We start from the raw sequence: 18,445 nt of genomic DNA on the forward strand, positions 1-18,445 counted from the left end.
GGAAAAATATCCCTTTTTGGGTGTGTGTGTGGGGGGGGGCGTTTGCAAAGGATGGGAGATAATCGTGGGAATAAAATGGGCAAAACACACTTTTTGAGAAAAAAGAAATAGGAAATTGTTTGAGAGTGAGCATTTCAAAGTCAGTTTAACATAAAGCTGTAGAGTGTATCTTTTGGCCAGTTTGTAAAATGAGTTAATGATACACTTATGTAAGCTTATTTATTCATTACTTTATTCAGATAGTCAAATGTTTGTGGGACATCCTTGTACCTGCACTGTTCAAGGGCTGGGGGAATAGCTATGGACCAAGGAGAGTCCCTTTTGTTGTGAAGCTTACATTCTAGCTACTCGCGTTACTAATTTAGTTTTATTGATACTTTTACATAAAGACACATACATATAAGTGAGAGAAGGGGAACAGTGAATTGTAGAACCACAGGGAATTCAGGGCATCTCTCAAGTTGTCCAGTTGTGAAAAGCATCTAAAGACTGAAGGAGGTAAAGCAGTGTAATTAGAGCACTTCCCTAGCCCTCCTAGTAAACACGAGTTTCTCACTACTTTGCATTAATATCGTTTGCACTGTGAACTGACCTTTAGGGGAGTGGTGCCTGGTCATGTCATTGCCAGTGTGGTGGGGCAGAGTGAGCCTTCAATAGTCATTTGCATAAAAGAACTAATTTTAACATTATTTTCCAAACTGTTGCCTGGGCACTTGTACCAAGACGTAGACCACAAAGGTAAAGGGATCTGTGTACAAATAAGGTTGGGGCCACTTATTTATAATCCACATTAGCACATTAAAGTGTCCAAATTGTTCTGCATTAGCAGAACTCCTTAATTTGGTTTAAACCAGCATTTCACACATTTATATTAAGAACTTTTTTTTTTTTGCATGTAACACCTCTTAGTTTCTAGTTTGCTGGAATGCTGCTTTTAGAGGTATACAGAGGGATTTCTGGAGCCTTTCTGCCTGCAGAGGAGAAGGCCATGTATCATTCCTCATCTCTGAAGGCCTTGGGCATTGGTGCTTATAGCTTGGCTTTACTGAGTTTCCTTTGACCCCAGGACCCAGCCTTTAGCGGAAAGTCAGCCAGGGGAAGCCATGAAAAGAGAATTGGACATTTCCCCCTGGAGGCAGATACCTTCTGACACAGTAGAGCTGGACTCTAATCATTGAGCTGTGCTTTCAGTGAAAATGTTCTCGGGGTTTCAGAGAAGAAAAGAATAATCCTTGCCAAGTGGTAGAAGCTGGAAGAATTTTGTTTTCACAATTCGTCCTCTTTTCTCTCTTTGGCTCTGCCTGTCTCTATTTTATGGCTACTGAAAAATTACTTGGTTTCTTTCTTCTTGGGTCTTGTTTTTGAACTATTAGTAATAAATGTGTCAAATGTTAGTGATGACTTCAAGCTAAGAGTAGTATATTCTGCTCATGTTTGGCTAAAATCTAGTGGATTTCCTGCTGCTTTGTTTGGTCTTACCTTATTAAAGCACTTCGGATGGTTGCCCATACAGGCCCATCTTCTGTTGTTTATGCTCGTGTAGATGGTACCGGACAAAGTTTGAGTGTCAGGTTACACTGTTACCCATCTTTTTTTTTTTTTTTTTTTTTTTTTTTTTGCGGTACGCGGGCCTCTTACTGTTGTGACCTCTCCCGTTGCGGAGCACAGGCTTCGGACGCGCAGGCTCAGCGGCCATGACTCACGGGCCCAGCCGCTCCGCGGCATGTGGGATGTTCGTTCCCAGACCGGGGCACGAACCTGCGTCCGCTGCATCAGCAGGCGGACTCTCAACCACTGCGCCACCAGGGAAGCCCTGTTATCCATCTTTTAATGAAATCTTAGGACAGATGTGTTCTTGGCTGCTTGGGGTCTGACCACATAGTACGATTTCAGCCATATGCATTGTGCAGGCCCTTCATGGCTTGAGATCCCCTTGCCTCCTTACATCCCCTCCAACGTGGCCCCGCCTTCCTGTGGGGATTTCGTGTCAAGGGAGACGTGGAAAACAAAGAGTCCGTAAAACTCTCATGGTGAAAAATTGCCGTGTAGAGTCTCTCTCTCAGATTACTTAATGTGTTTTGCTTCTTTAATGCTGTTCAGATGATAATCAATTAAAGATGTACCATTTACTGGACACTTACTGGGCTCCAGGCACTGTGTTAGGAACTTCACCCATCCATTTTAATTTCATTTCTCCAGCTGAATTATCTAAGTATTCCTATCTCTGCTCTGGTGACAAGTGAACTGGAACTTGGAGAGGTGTGTGTAAGCTTCCTCAAGGAAGTAGGAAGTGGTCCAGGATGCAAAAACAGTGAAGTCCTGCTATTGGTGGCAAGCATTTGAGCCAGCAGCTTTTGCTGGGTTTTGGTCACATCTACATATGCCTCTCAAAATACTCCAGAAGAAGTAGAACGTGGGAGCTGCCAAGTGATTTATCATAGGAGGAGGCTGCTTGAAGGCAGTGTTCCTTGAAATAACAGGCTCCTGGTACTTTTAAAATAAGTTGCTATTTAATTGGAAGGGTCTTATTCATGTCTTATTCAAAATAAGCATTTTGAATAGGTAAGTGTCCTACATAGAGACATATTCTGTTCCAGGGTTCTCTAGGGACCTTGCTCTCTGATCAGGCAGCTATGAGTTTCTACCTGGGGGCAGTTACCATCACAGCTCCTGCTGAGCTGGAGCTCAAGCAAGACCATGTTTGACTCTTGAGCGTTATTCATTGCTTTAGATGTATTACAACCTTTAGTCCTCACAACGGCCCTTATTCTGGGCATTACTACAGAGGAAGAAACTGAGGCACACCGAAGCCAAACAGCTAATAAATGACAGAACCAGGATCAATCACTTTACTTTAAACCACTGTGCTGTTGCTTCCCTTAATGCAGATTTCGGTGTCATAAATCCTAATGCATCTCAGCCTCAAATGTGGATTTACCTGGCTCCCCTTTCTATCTATTTAGAAAGGTGCCCGTGCCCTGAGGAGGGCTCAGAACAGAGGCCAGCAGCTGGCACTGGGTGGCCTGTGGGTTTGAGTTATGCCCTGGAGGCACAGATACTTAGTTAGGTCTTAGATTGTTCATCTTTAAAACTGGATAGTGGTTTTTGTCCTCTTTCTACCTTCTAGGGAAATTTTTTGGGGGGAGAAGGAGCCTTCAGGAGATGAAGGGAGATTCATTAGATTTGTATTTGACATCCAACACACCTCTAAAAGGGATTTGTATATTTGTGGCTTTTTAGCCAGGTTTGTAATTATGGTATTATGAGGATTCGTGTATTAATACGGGACTTCTGAACCTTTAAAAATAGGGCAAGGAGAAAAGTAAATTTGTTTGCTGGAGATAAATTGAACATAATGGGCCCATTATGGGAATACATTTCGATATTTTCAAGTCTTAAGTAGAATAAAAAAAGCTCTTCATATAGAAATATAACCCAATAAAAATAAATCTGCAAAGTGGTTAAAACATGATAATGGAGACTATTTTTACCATAGAAGTGGCCCATCTGGACAAATATGTCCCTTTTGTTTTTATTCTTATTCAAATAGCCTTTTCATCAGTTCTCATTTAAGTCAGGAACAAACCCCCCTGCCTCTTGAAGTCCTATTTTTGCCTTCGTTGTACTAGTTCTGAGCTACTTGCTTCAGTTCCTTCGCTGTAGGTCATAAATAATACATGACATTGTATACGATAAATCTTCATTCATGTGATTACAAGATTTACTGTTGTGTTTTCCGATGGAGTGGGATGATTGAGAAGGTGGAAAATAAAAAGCAACACTGTATTACATGGTGTGCCTTTGGTCACAAATAACAAACTCACTTGAGCTAGCTTAAGTAAAAAAAAAAGAGATTTATAATAAGGATACAGGTGTGTCTTAGGAACTTAAAGGCAAGGACGAAGGGGCCCTCAGGAATGAACAGGAACCAGAGAGGAGGAAGGGACCTCTCTAATCAGTGTTCACAGCGAGCACACGTGTGACACAAATGTCACTAAAGGAGGAGAGAGAAGGTGACAGAAGGGAAGTAGAAATCCATGCAGTGTGTTACTTTACACTCCAGCATGGGATTAAAAAGAGCTCCACTGTGTTCTTTGGAAAAATAATTCATGCTCGTTATATGAAATTCAAACAGTACAAAAAAAGCAAAAAATTTTAAAAAATTTGGATAGCCAGGGGCAGCCATAACTATCTTAACAAACATCCTTCTAGGCATGTATAAGGACATCCAGCAACAGACGTGCACACGCAGAAATGATATCATACTTTGTGTGGTCATTTACCTGTTTTATTCACAGGTAAAACAGGTCATTTACCTGTTTTATTCATTTACCTGTTTTACTCACTGGTATGATATTCTCATATCAGTAAATATTAATAAAAACTTGTTTACTTGACCTCATCTATTGGTGGACCTTTAGGATATTTACTCCCCACTCCCTGCCCCCAATGATTATAAACATGCTATGTCTATCCCTTTTTCCACTTTCACAATAATCTACTTTGAGTAAATTCTGAGAGAAGGATTGCTGTATCACAGTGTGTGGCATTTTACATGCTGACATAGTTGCCAAAGAGCTACATCACGAGCTAGGCCCATAACAACAGCTACTGTCAGTCTGGGCATTGTTACCAACCTGATAGGTAAAAAATAAGAGCTAGGTTTTCTAAAGTTGTATTTTTCCATTGTTAGTATAGTTGAGTATCTTTTCATATGTTTATTACTATTCTATTCTCGTGGGAAGTTCATTAATTTGCTTTGTCCGTTTTGAGGTAGAGTATTAATTTCCTTACTCACTTTTTTTTTTTTTTTTTTTTTTTTTTGCGGTACACGGGCCTCTCACTGTTGTGGCCTCTCCCGTTGCGGAGCACAGGCTCCGGACGCGCAGGCTCGGCGGCCGTGGCTCATGGGCCCAGCCGCTCCGCGGCATGTGGGATCTTCCCGGACCGGGGCACGAACCCGTGTCCCCTGCATCGGCAGGCGGACTCTCAACCACTGCACCATCAGGGAAGCCCATTACTCACTTATAAGACATTTTCGCATAAGGATAGCAACCTTTCATATGTCTCTTGTATGAATATTCTACTTAGTTTCTTATTTTATCTTTTGACCAAAGTGTCTAGATTTGTTTGTTCTTTGTTTTTATTTTTGATTTGTTTTTGCCTTTCGTGTATTTGAGATTTTAAAAATGTTGTCAGCCAAATGTCTCAGTCCTTGAGTTTCACATTTTGATGTCATGTTTAAAAAGGCCTTTCCTATTTCTGTATTATAAAACTATTCATCTGTATATTTTTCTAGTACTCATTTGATTCTATTTTGAGTTTATTCTCTTTAAGTAGAGAGAGAGTGCTAGATTTTCCCCTCCTCCTAAATAGCTAACCATCATCATTTATTAACTAGTCTCACATACCTACCCAGATTAGATTACATGTACTTGGTCTGTTTCATATGAATACTTGGTTCTATAGCTTGTGTTTATTGTTTCATTGGTTCATATATATGTTGTTAGTCAGACCATTGTTTAGTTGTGGCTGGCCCATTTTGTTTGCTTCTACAATTATGGTGCTTCTCTGCTTCAAATTGGGTTTTCATGAATAAGCTGCTAAATGCTTAGTTATCAGTGCCTCAGAAAACTGTGAACGAGATGGGAACAGTTGAAACAAGAAGGGACCACTTCACTGATGGGTTATAGCAACTAAGGAGGAAAAAAGTGAATAAGACAAGAGCTCATAGATGCTGATTTTTAGAAAGAATCAGAGTGCAGTGCCAGTGATTTTTGTTTTAAATATAGGTGGGGGCAGGAAGGAGGATGTATATATTTCAGCTTTGTTTAAATTCAAAGCCTTTAAGCATTCCTATCACAGGGAAGAGAATAATGTGGTTTTGCTTCAACTGTAACATAATTTTGGTTTTCAAAATAAGTGTCTTGGGACCTCAATTCCCTGTTGGTGAAGAAAATTCCCAGCCCATGTGTTGCAGCGGAAATTCATTGTTTCCTGAGTTATTTCCTTTCACGCTTAGTGTGAGGGAAATGACCAAATGTATAGATTGAGATTTTTTTTTTTTAAAACTGATGTGTGTAACATTACTTGATTCTGATGATTTTTATTATTGTTTTAGGTATCGCTGCTGAAGTCTTCTCAGATGCTTCAGGATATCTTCAGGGAAATCGACTCTACATAAACTGACAATTTAGGTGAGTCCTTTAAAAAAATACTTTATTATCCATTGGCCACCCTCTTGCATTGGTAAAGTTTTACAGAGCGTTAAAACATTGTCACTTCATACTGTCTTGTTTGATTTTTTTACCACAGTTCTGTGAGACAGGAGTATAGCTGCCTGGTGTTATTACTTCCATTGCTGTGTGATTTTTTCCACCTGGTCGTTTGGTGGGGGAGGGAGGGGAGGGCCTAGAAGAGGGGATGAGTAGCTGTTTTTTACCTTATTGCGTGAATTCTCATTCATTCCATATGTTTGCCTCATAATTTTTGGGGTGGGGAGGGAAGTGCTAGATGAGGAATTAATGTAGAAACTTCCGGTAATCTTTGTCCTAAAACCATTTGGTAGTTCCTGGAGCTCTCCAGGGATGATACACAATTGCTAAAGCGTGAGATGAAGTAAACTTTGGTTACAGATTATTGGTTTTCCCCATCTGGTTGTCCTGGTTGTGGCTGCCTGCACCCAAGCAGTGTGTGTGAAGTGCCCTGGGCAGAGACAAAAGGCGCTCTTCTGCAGGTCTTGGCTGTGCCTCAGTTAAAGTCTGACAGGTTAAAAAGAATTGGTTCATGCTCCTACCCTCCAAAACCATATCATGGCGCACCAGACGTATCAGTTCTGTTCTTGACCAGCTGTGCCAGTGGGGACAGGTTAATCTCTGCCAGTCTCCAAGTCCTTATCTGTAAAATGTAAGAGGTTGGCCCAGCCATGTCATTCCCACACTTTTAGGTTTTGTGGAATAGAGATAAAACATTTAGGACCAGTATTTTACTAGATATTTTGGGCTGTACGTAAACAAAGTTGGTAATTGTTGAAGCTGGATAGTGCATGAGAGTTCTCTATTTATATGGTAATCTCTCTATTTTGTGTTTAGGATTTTTCATAAAGATTTTTTTTTTAAAAAAGGTTGGCCAAAAAGTTCGTTCTGGTTTTTCCATAACATCTTACAGAAAAACCGGAACGAACTTTTTGGCCAGCCTAATAACTACCATGTACTAACATCATTTCACGTAAGAAGAAACATTTCAGTACTAAAAATGTAAGAATGTCGTGAATTTGTCTTTCGATTGTATGTGTTTAGTGTTGTGAAAAACTCTTCATTTCCTTCCTTTTGTTGCTCTGGTGACCACTGAACTGTTAGCCATGAGCTAGCGCTGGCCTGGGGACTGGTGTTTGGGAAATATTGGGGTGCATGACTGATAAGGGCTCCTCTACCTCTAAAACTGTGTCATTCCTCTGAAGCAGGAAAGAAATATACTCTAGTTATACACTGGTTATTTCCAGAAAATACTGTGACAGCTGGCATGGTTGAACACAGAGAAGTCAGAAGTCAAACAAAAGACAAGGGATTGTTATGCTGGAAAACCCAAATAAAAATGGCTCATCCGTGTGAGCGTTAAATTTAGCTGTGAGCCACCTTGCAGTCAGTGTAAAAATGAAACTTGACAGTGTGTTGAGCTGTCTGTTAAAAACATACAGAATCCTCCCTTCATACCACTGTGGTCAGCCTCTGGCCAGGTGGTGTTTGGCAGCTTAGTGTCTGTCTGCCATGTGGGGATGCTGAGAGCTAGGGGTGAGAAGGGCTGAATGTCTAACTCTGGACACAATTGCAAATGCCAAGTGTGAGGAGTGCAGAGATGGGTAGGGGTCAAGTACATGGTCGAGAGTTATGAGCAGAGGGCAGTGGGATCAGATATATACAGGATAGGAAAGAGTAAAGGAGGTGTCCTGCCCTGGAATCTTCTGGATGTCTGGGCATGGACGTTGTCTTTTGAGGATCTGCAGACAGCACTAGGTGGACCAGTCTAGCTAAAGGGCCTAGACACAGTGGACAGCAAAAACACGTCAGATGTATACCTTTCCCACAGATTTCAGATTTCAGATCCAAAAACAGCATACCAAGTGTATTCTTATGCCATGGGTCTATAGAGAATGGATGAGTATGCTTCCTGTTTACTTCTCCTTGGAGTGTGGGGATGTGTTGGAGGGGTAGGATGGGTAGAGGACAGAGGCAATAATGGACTGAATTATTAGGACAGTGAAATACCGTGAGGAAGGAGGAGCCAACCGTCCCACATAGTTTAAGATGCCTGCCTAACCCTGCCTGCTTCAAAAGTTCTGTGAAGTTAACCATGGTCTTTGTTGATTGCAGCATGGTGGTTCAGTCCTTTTGAACTCCTCCCTCAGTGATGTCTGGCTTTCCTGTGTTCTAACATTCCTATTTTCTGGGAAACTTAAATGAAATTTGACAGACTTACCAGTTGTTTTCCCTTCTGTCAACCCAACACTTTTTTTTTTTTAACACAATTTCATATTGTATTCCCAAAGTATAATTTCCTCTTTACTCATATTTCCACGTATTTTTTTTAAAACATCTTTATTGGAGTATAATTGCTTTACAATGGTGTGTTAGTTTCTGCTGTATAACAAAGTGAATCAGCTATATGTATACATATATCCCCATATCTCCTCCCTCTTGCGTCTCCCTCCCACCCTCCCTATCCCACCCCTCCAGGCGGTCACAAAGCACCAAGCTGATCTCCCTGTGCTATGCGGCTGCTTCCCACTAGCTATCTATTTTACATTTGTTAGTGTATATATGTCCATGCCACTCTCTCACTTTGTCCCAGCTTACCCTTCCCCCTCCCCATGTCCTCAAGTCCATTCTCTAGTAGGTCTGCGTCTTTATTCCTGTCCTGCCCCTAGGTTCTTCATGACCGTTTTTTTTTTTTTAAGATTCCATATATATGTATTAGCATACGGTATTTGTTTTTGTCTTTCTGACTTACTTCACTCTGTATGACAGACTCTAGGTCCATCCACCTCACTACAAATAACTCAATTTCGTTTCTTTTTATGGCTGAGTAATGTTCCATTGTATATATGTGCCACATCTTCTTTATCCATTCATCCGATGATGGACACTTAGGTTGTTTCCATCTCCGGGCTATTGTAAATAAAGATGCAATGAACATTTTGGTACATGACTCTTTTTGAATTATGGTTTTCTCAGGGTATATGCCCAGTAGTGGGATTGCTGGGTCATATGGTAGTTCTGTTTTTAGTTTTCTAAGGAACCTCCATACTGTTCTCCATAGTGGCTGTATCAATTTACATTCCCACCAACAGTGCAAGAGGGTTGCCTTTTCTCCACACCCTCTCCAGCATTTATTGTTTCTAGATTTTTTGGTGATGGCCATTCTGACTGTTGTGAGATGATATCTCATTGTAGTTTTGATTTGCATTTCTCTAATGATTAGTGATGTTGAGCATTCTTTCATGTGTTTGTTGGCAGTCTGTATATCTTCTTTGGAGAAATGTCTATTTAGGTCTTCTGCCCATTGTTGGATTGGGTTGTTTGTTTTTTTTGATATTGAGCTGCATAAGCTGCTTGCATACTTTGGAGATTAACCCTTTGTCACTTGCTTCATTTGCAAATATCTTCTCCCATTCAGAGGGCTGTCTTTTCATCTTGTTTATGGTTGCCTTTGCTGCCAACACTCCGTTTACTGCCTGATTTGTATGCTTCAGTTGGGTTGCTTCCACCCTAGGGATATTTATTTCACTGCCTTTTTGTTTGTTTTTGGAAAAGCTATATCAAACAACAATGATGACAACAACAGAAACATTTGTCTTAAATGTATAGGAATATGAGAGATGATCTGAAATGTTGACGTTTCTGGAAGTGCCTAAAGTCATGAATAAATGCTCGAGGAACTTTTATTTTGACATAAACTAGAGGAAGTAGAATTGCTTTAAGGGATCTGGGCGAGTCCAAGTCTGAATAAAATTTAAAGAAATGAACAATGTAATCAATCAGTCACGTTCTGAGCCTCTCAGAAGGCCGGACCATACTGGGTGAGATGTTGTAGGGATGAGCAATTAAGAATGTGAGACAGCCATGCTTCTCAGGAATAAACATGATGCTTTAAAGCATTGCAAGCATGTGAGGGAGATGAGAGAGACTGATGGAGGGGAGCATATGATAAACGATTTGTTTAGTGTTTAACTTAATGACTCATGGTATATTCCAGATTTGATCATAGATGCAATAATGTGAACTTATCTCCATTTTCCCTGCAGGCTGGTAAGAAAAATATTTTAAAACCGATTTTAAATGAAAAACATTATTTTTGGCCCTCTGGGAATTTTTAGTTCCCAGTGTTGTTTAGGGAGGGTATTGAATCTGTAAAATTCAAGGCAGGATCTACATAGCTATTTGTTACTCTGTATCTGTAACTTAAATGTTATATGATGTCAGAAAAGATAAGTTGTTCCTGTGCTTGCTTTTCTTCATTAAAAATGTAATCTGTTATGCACTTTTGTCTTCCTGCCATCCTCCATTAGCTGGATTCCCTAGGTTACTCTGCTTGTCGACTGTAGGCATTGCCACTTGCCACCTGCTGTGGGCTCCCTGAGTGGCTGGGAGTCCTAATTAGCACCATCTCACTGATCAGGGTTTCCAGACATGTGCTGGGGTCCTTCCTCTGCAGTCTGTACTCGGTAAATGTTTCAGAACAACAACAATAACCACTTCCAGATTGTTTTTCGTAATTAAATTTAATCCATGGGTGTTGTAGAATGTGCTGTTTCTTAAGCTTTTTGCCTAATTATGCTCATCAGTTAATTTCTTTCAAAGTTAAAAAGCCCTCCTGGAGAACTCAAGATTTGAGCCTTTGCTGTGTAAGAATTGATTGGATTTCATGGACTCAAAGGCTCTGGAATACTTGTGCCTATAGAATATGTGTCTTGAAAAATGACTCTTTTTTTTAGCCGTGAAGCCCCATATTCTGAAGATCTAAAATGACCATCAGAGCCTTTCTATTCCGTTTACAACAAGCTGTCCGGAATTGGACAGCTTTCCAGAACTGTAAAATGACTTGTGCACTTGTAGAGTTTAAACATGACTTTACTAAGATTAAAATAAAGTAAACACACTGTGAGGCCAGCTGCAGTCTTCTCCACATACCACTATCAGGCCCAGTAGAAGCTGAGAAAAATCCTACTGCTGTGATCTAAACAATGGCCTTATAGAGGATCTTTCATTAACCAAAAATAAATAAATAAATAAAAAATAAAAAATTAAGTAATGCATACAAATGGCTAAAAATAGAAAATGCTACAGAAAAGCTTCTAATGGAAAGGAACAAGTATCTTACACTCTCTCTTCCTTCCCTTACTAGCCTTACTTCTTAGAAGCAACCACTTTTTTCCCCCTGTGGATCATTTCTGCTGCCTTTTTGGTGATTTCCACATGTATAAACATTATGCTTACAGCACCATTTCTCCCTTTATCAGTTTTAAAAGCAGTTCTTTGGTGTCTTGTGATCGCCATTAGCTCGCTCTGACCATCCCCATCTCCCTTCCTCCCTACGTCTGATTCATGCTTTTAATCCTCCCTCTGTACCCTCGGATGACACATGCAGCCTCTTCTATTCTTATTCTGTCTCCTAGAGGCACTATTTCTTGTCTGCCATCCTCCCCCACCCAACCTTTCCATTTTGGGCAGCTGTACCTTTGAATTTTATATGCTTGGAGTTGGTAATAATTCTCTTCTGTTCTTTAATCCCAGTAAGGGCTTCCGTGATTTACCTATAACTCAATTCCGAATGTTAAAACCAAGAAGCAGCCTTTACTCTGTTATAATTAGGTGGCTGCTGTTCCCATGGCAGCCAGATTATGTGGTGGGATTATATTCCTTCCTCTCTAAGCCTGACGTCCTCATACCTAGACCCCTCCACGGAGCACGTGTGAGTGGGTTCTCCCTTTCACACGACACCAGCTGTCTTGAATGCAGGCTCAAGTTTCTTTCCAAGACCCTGCCTTCCCATCCCTCCTGGGAACCCACTTTATTTTTGGAGATCTCACTCACACAGACCCCCCACTCCTCAGCCAGAACAGATCTCTCTGTGTGCCGCCTGCCTCTAAGCTGGTGCTGATGGCCAGGAGAAGTTTGTTACTGCTGTTGGAAAAGTAGTTTCAGGCTCTGGTGTCTCTGAACGGGCAGTAGCCTGGGCTTTGTCATTAGCCACCATTTAATGAGGAGCTGAAGTGTTAGGCACCTCGGTACTAGAGGCCTGGTGTCTGTGGAAATCCTCACATCAGCCCCATGGAACAGATGTTCCCCTTGACATTTCGTACACCATGAAGTTGAGACTGTGAATGAAAGACCTCCAAGGTCTCCACTGGGAAGTGCTTCTTAGGTCCTGGCACAGGCTAGGGGCATGGTGCCAGCTGTAATTTTATAGGTTAGAAAAGACTTGTCTCTGTGATGTCTTGCATGCTTTCTTCAACAAACCTCTGTCTTCCCTCCAGAAAATCCTGCTGCTCTAGGAAAACCAGCTCTGCTTTACTTTCCAGCCTAACCCTTGTGGGTGCATTGTGTGGCCAGGGGCTCCTTATGCAGAATGACTGGAAATGGGAATGCGCTTCCCTACTTAACGTTCTCTTTGTGAATTTGGAGTGAGAAAGAGGGCTTCATGCTCAATCCTGCTGGTAAACTGGAAGTGTGCTTTGTCAACAGTGGTTGTTGATCTAAGGGTTTTCTTAGAGCCTCAAGTATATGTCTGTGAGTCAGGTGCGCTTGATTGTCTTAATATAAGGTATGTTTTGGTAGTTATTTTAGAAAGATTGGAGAGAAAATCACGTTGTACTTTGAACACACTTTATTTTCTCTCAGAATGCCGTGGTCTTCATAAATCTTCTGGTATAACTGTATTTAGTGAATGACTATTATGATAATGACCAGATAGATGGCAGCTGGGTCCCTCACACAGTATTGGCATTCTCCCTTCTCTGGGCTGCTTGCTTTTCCTCAGTAAGCAGACCCCAGGTGAAGCCTTATCAGTGGAACCAGCAGTCTGTCTACCGTCAACCACGGAGCTGGTCGTCTGCTTTCTATGTCATAGCCCATTGAGGTGTCGGTGGCTGTGGATGGAGTTCCTCCCTGTTCCCTCTGTTAGGTCAAGGTGATGGCACTGACATGGGCTACTCAGTGCAGGCTTATTCTCCAAACATCTTGACCTATTATATCTATGCCCCCAGATAAGTATTGAACGAAAGGGATGTCTTTAGAGCTGTGCCTCGTTTATTTATAGAGGAGATATCTGAGCTTAGTGAAATCGAGACTGAATGGATGGGGGTCAAAATTTACCTTGTTGCAGTGATGACCAAAGGTGAATTTCCACATTTAAATTAGATAGTGATACGCAGTCCAAGATTACCCTACCACCGTCTTGCAGTGGTTAACTCTGACTTTGCAATTTGTTATTTTTCTATCGATTGATTGACTGTCAGGGTTGGAAAGAGTGCTAAGCAGAGTTGTAATCTGTATGAGACAATTTTGGTTCCATTAGACAAAGATCACTGATCTTTGCAGTTGTATAGTCAAATGATACTTGGGCGAAGGTGGTTTTTGGGGAAAAAAATCTGCTGGGACAATTGAAATCTTGGTCAAAGTTTTATTCCATGCCTAGAAACGTAGTTTCTAGAGGACTGGGATAGAACCCACCCCTTCATCAAGAGAAGGAAATAAGTGACATTCAAGAAGTCTTTTTTACTACCTGATTCTAAACATTCCCCAAGTATGTTATATCAGTCTTCCGTTTGTTTACCTCTGAGGAGTAAAGAATGACTCAATGTCCACTGCAGGACAACTTTCGGCTCCAGCCATCTGGGTCACACAGGATTCTCGATTTCTTTTGCTGTCCCTTTGGAGAGTTTAACGCAGGCCTGGGGGACAAGCTGTGTGGAGTGAGGCTCTCGTCCTCTCTGGTGGTCACTGTTCACAGAAACTTGCATTCAGAGGAAATGCTTTCAATACGCTGAACTAGGAAGGACAGAAATAAAAATTGGCCCTGGAGCATATAATGACATTGTCATGTTTGGGCTGCAGGTTTCTGGGAAGAACGAAATGAAGAGGCATCTGTGACAAATGTGCAGGAAAAGAGAGTCAGTTCAGAGAAAGAAGTAGCTATCTCTCGTAGGGTAGAGTAGGCTTCCAAGAGAAAGGAGAATTTATTTCTGGGTTAACTGGTGTTTTGCTGCGCATAGTGGAAAAGACTATAAACTGCGGTGGGTTAAACAAGAGAGAAATTTATTTTCTCTCACCTAGAATGAAAGTCTGAGGTGGGCCGGGCAGCTCACAGAGCTTGGGCTCCTTCCAGGATGCGTAAAATTTGACACCTTACGTGGGGGCCAGCTTTGCACTCAGCATTCAAGGCAAAAATCCTTCATAGGCTAACTTGCTCTAGGACATCCATTGGGAAGATGCCACCTTAGACACCAGAATCCTAGGGCCCGGTCAGTCCAACACAGCTTGCAGGCTTTTCTCCCAGTATTGGAAGAGCTTGCAGCTAAGTAGTTGGCTCCTGTGTTTAAGGGCGTGTTGTAAACAATAGAATTACTCTGAGCATCCAGATTGGACCCCAAGGGGCATTTAGAAACTGAACAAGCCCAGGGAACTGTAAATTCTTACATCCCTCCCCTGGTCATTCTGGGGCTTATGTGCTCACTGAGGGGAATGGGAACGGAATTGCCTGCCAGATTGATTTACTCATACCTTTTTATTATGGAAACTTCCAAACCTATCCAAAAGTGAAGAGAAACTGTATAGTGAACTATGTGCCCGTCACTCTCATTCAATGATGATTAATTCTTATCTGGTCTTACATGACATATACCTCCTGTCTCTCACCAGTTACTTCGAAGCACGTCTTTGCCACTTTATTTTTTTCCTGTCAGTATTTCAGTATATGTCCCTAAAAGATAGGACTTAAAAACAAATCTATGAAACTGTATCACACCAAAAACATGAAAATTACCAATACTTCCTTAATATCATTAAATATCAAATTAATGTTTAAATTGCCTCAACTGTCTTTTTTTAAAAATTTCTTTGAATCAGGATCCAAATAAGGTTTATACATTACGATTGATTGACATGTTTCTAATCCCCTTTTAATTTATAGGTTACCCTTCCATCTCCCCCCACCCCTGCCTCACCCCTTGTGATTTATTTAAGAAACTGTGTTGTTTGTCCTTGACAGCAGAGATTCTCCAGTGGCCGCGATCCTTTTCTGCCTTCATTTGGCACCATCTAGAGACAATTCTTGATGTCACAGCTGGGGGGCGCTACTAACATCTGGTGGGTAGAGGGCAAGGATGCTGCTAAATAACCTACAGTACACAGGACAGCCCCTCACAACAAAGGATTATCTGGCTCAAAATGTCATTAGTGCTGAGGTTGAGAAACTGTGCTGTAAAATTTCCGCAGTCTGGAGTTTGATGATTGCTTCCCCATGTTGCCATTTAACATGTTCCTCTGTTCCCTGAGTTTTCTATAATTTGTTAAATCTCGAGTTTTGGTCAGCTTCATATATGGGCTTTTTTTTGTTTGGCAAGACTATATCATAGGTAGGCTGTGTATTTTCATTGAGATACATAGTAAATGGTGGTCTCTTTTTGGGATACGGTTGGTCATTGATTACTATTGCCTATGTCTTTTAATTCATTAGTGATTGTGAAATAGTGATATGCCAATTCTATCCTTCCTCCTTTGTTTATATACGAGAATACTTTATAAAAAGAAATTTAGGGAATTCCCTGGCAGTCTAGTGGTTAAGACTTGGCACTTTCACTGCCGGGACCCGGGTTCAGTCCCTGGTCAGGGAACTAAGATCTCGTAAGCAGCGTGGCTTGACCAAAAAAATAGGTAGTTAGGTAGGTAGATAGATAGATAGAAATTTAATCGCAACTATTTGTTTACTCTGACATTCACGTAGGAATGTCAGGATAAATGCTTGATACTTTGCCTTTATTTTCAAAACAATGAGTTCTCTAGCAGCAGCATCTAAAAGTGAACAGAGGGTTTTTTTTCTTGGCTTGTTTTTTTTCTTTTTTTAGTATAAATGTAACTGATGCGTTTCAATTTAATATTCTTATTGATACTCATCTTGTCCCATATTTGACCAGTGGAAACTAATTACCAAGTCCTTTTGACATAACTTGTACTTTTGTATTTTTGTGTTCTTTCTGGTATGACAAAAATGTTACTGGTTTGTCTTATCCATTTTGTACTCCAGACTTGGATGCACTACTTCTCTAAGGAGCCCTGCTTCCTTAAGTATTTAGAAGGTACAATGTAGAAACTAGGAATATTTATTACTACTGGATTTATTGTTATTCCTGGATCCATTCAGTGCTGAACTAGGGAAAAGGTATGGATGAATGTGTGTATATGTGTCTATTTGTGTACAGAGATAAAACTCATTAATTCTTACTAATACATCCAAGTGAAATGCAGGTATACAGGGTTTTTACTTAGCTTTATCAACTTTATATCTATATTCTTTCATCCACCCAGATTTCCAGTTCACTAATAGTGCTGTGTTTTTTCATCTGCTTTACCTCATGCTACATACACAACAGAGTGTTTTAAAGACATTTAGAATAGCTCTTCTCTGTCATTGTGCCACCAACTGGATACATAGTTAGGTTCATTGGTTTCATTTTAGTTTTTGCTTTTAAGAAGTTTCAATTTCAATTTAGATAATTTTGCACAACACGGTCAAGGTTTCCAAGTCTCATCTATAACATAAGGTTATGTATTCAGAGGTGTTTGCTTTTGCCTCAGTCCCCTTTCCATTCCCTCACCATATGTAGCAATTGAAAAAGATAGGGTTTCTCCTTGTACCCTTGAAAAGACGATATATTATCAAATGGTTGCATGTTTTCATATTTATATCTCACCCCCGTCTGAGGTAAATGATAGTATGCAATGCACATTTCCTCCACCTTGTTTTTTTCGTTTGATCTATCCTGGCTCTTGTACTGTGGTGGTCATAGTGATGAAATTCACCCCTTGGCACAGCTGCCCATCCGTCATTGTGTGGATGGGGTTGAACTTTTTCACCCTGCCTTACTGGTGGACATTGGGGTATTTCTCATCTTTTACTATTACAAACAGTACTGTGGAGAATACCTTTGGGTAGTTTTTAAATGACTTTTCTTTTTTAACCTCATGGAAGTTAAATGTGTATGATCTGACTCTTTTTAAGAAGAGAGAGAAAGGTGGCTAAAAGCTATTGGGGGGAGGGACTTCCCTGGCGGTCCAGTGGTTAAGACTTTGCCTTCCAATGCAGGGGGTGTGGGTTTGATCCGCAGGGGGAGCTAAGATCCCACATGCCTCGTGGCCAAAAAACCCAAAACATAAAACAAAAGCAATATTGTAACAAATTCAATAAAGACTTTAAAAAATGGTCCACATCAAACAAAATAAATAAATAAATAAAATAAAAGCTATTGTGGGGGAATTCCCTGATGGTTCAGTGGTCAGGACTCGGCACTTTCACCGCCCTGGCCCGGGTTCAGTCCCCGGTCGGGGAACTAAGATCCCACAGGCCATGCGGCATGGCCAAAAATTTAAAAAAAAAAAAAAAAAAAAAAAAAGTCTTCATTTATATGTCTTCAAATAAAAGAAAAAAAGGCTTAGGAAGGTCGGTTAAATCCAGGTTTCCATGACCTGCATTGTCAGGCCAAGAGCTATGGCTTCTACACCCCAGGTTATGAGTTAGCAGTCATTTATAGTAAAGGACTAGGCTGTAAATATTTTATGCTACCATCTCTGTTGGAACTACTCAACTCTGCTGGTGGAGTGCAAAAAGCAGCCATAGACAATTCATAAATAAATGAGTGTTCCAATAAAAGTAGATTTACGGACACTGAAATTTGAGTTTCACAATTTTCATGTGTCGTGAAGTATAATTCATTTTTCGTTTTTTAATTTTTTTCAACCATTTAAAAATGTAAAAGCCATTCTTTGTGGGCCATAGTTTGCAAACCTTTGCTCTGGGCATTTGGGAGCCATAGGAAGTTCTCAAACACAGTAGGACCTGCTCGAAAGGATTATCAACAGTGGACTTAAAGAGGGCTTGGTCAGAGGGAAGGAACTCAGGTCCGGGAGGCCGTTGATGGTCAAGTGTGGATGTAGTTGGAAGGTAGCTACGAGAGTAGAAGTGGATTTCTTCTCCTTTTTTCTTTGTAACTTGAGATTGGAGAATTACTGGCATGTGTGGATGCATTATATTATTTGGGAAGCATTATATTATTTGATATGAAATTATAGTTACTTTTAAAAGCTGTGCTCTGTAATTTGTCACAGGTTATATACAAAGAGAGTGCCAAACCCATCATCCCGTATTTTGTGGACTTGGGCAAAATTGCCTCATT

General features: G+C 40.7%; 1 protein-coding gene across 3 annotated transcripts in view; it reads left to right on the top strand.

The window, feature by feature from the left end:
* The window catches only part of TLN2 (talin 2), a 450,451-nt gene that overhangs the window by 184,171 nt on the left and 247,835 nt on the right, over positions 1-18,445 (top strand). For all 3 annotated transcript variants that reach the window (XM_067749188.1, XM_067749208.1, XM_067749197.1), the window contains exon 3: positions 6,122-6,197. The gene's annotated coding sequence lies outside the window, so the exon portion shown is untranslated. The remainder of the gene's footprint in view (positions 1-6,121; positions 6,198-18,445) is intronic.

The sequence above is a fragment of the Pseudorca crassidens genome, chromosome 1 (assembly GCF_039906515.1).
Source record: "Pseudorca crassidens isolate mPseCra1 chromosome 1, mPseCra1.hap1, whole genome shotgun sequence".
NCBI lineage: Eukaryota > Metazoa > Chordata > Mammalia > Artiodactyla > Delphinidae > Pseudorca > Pseudorca crassidens.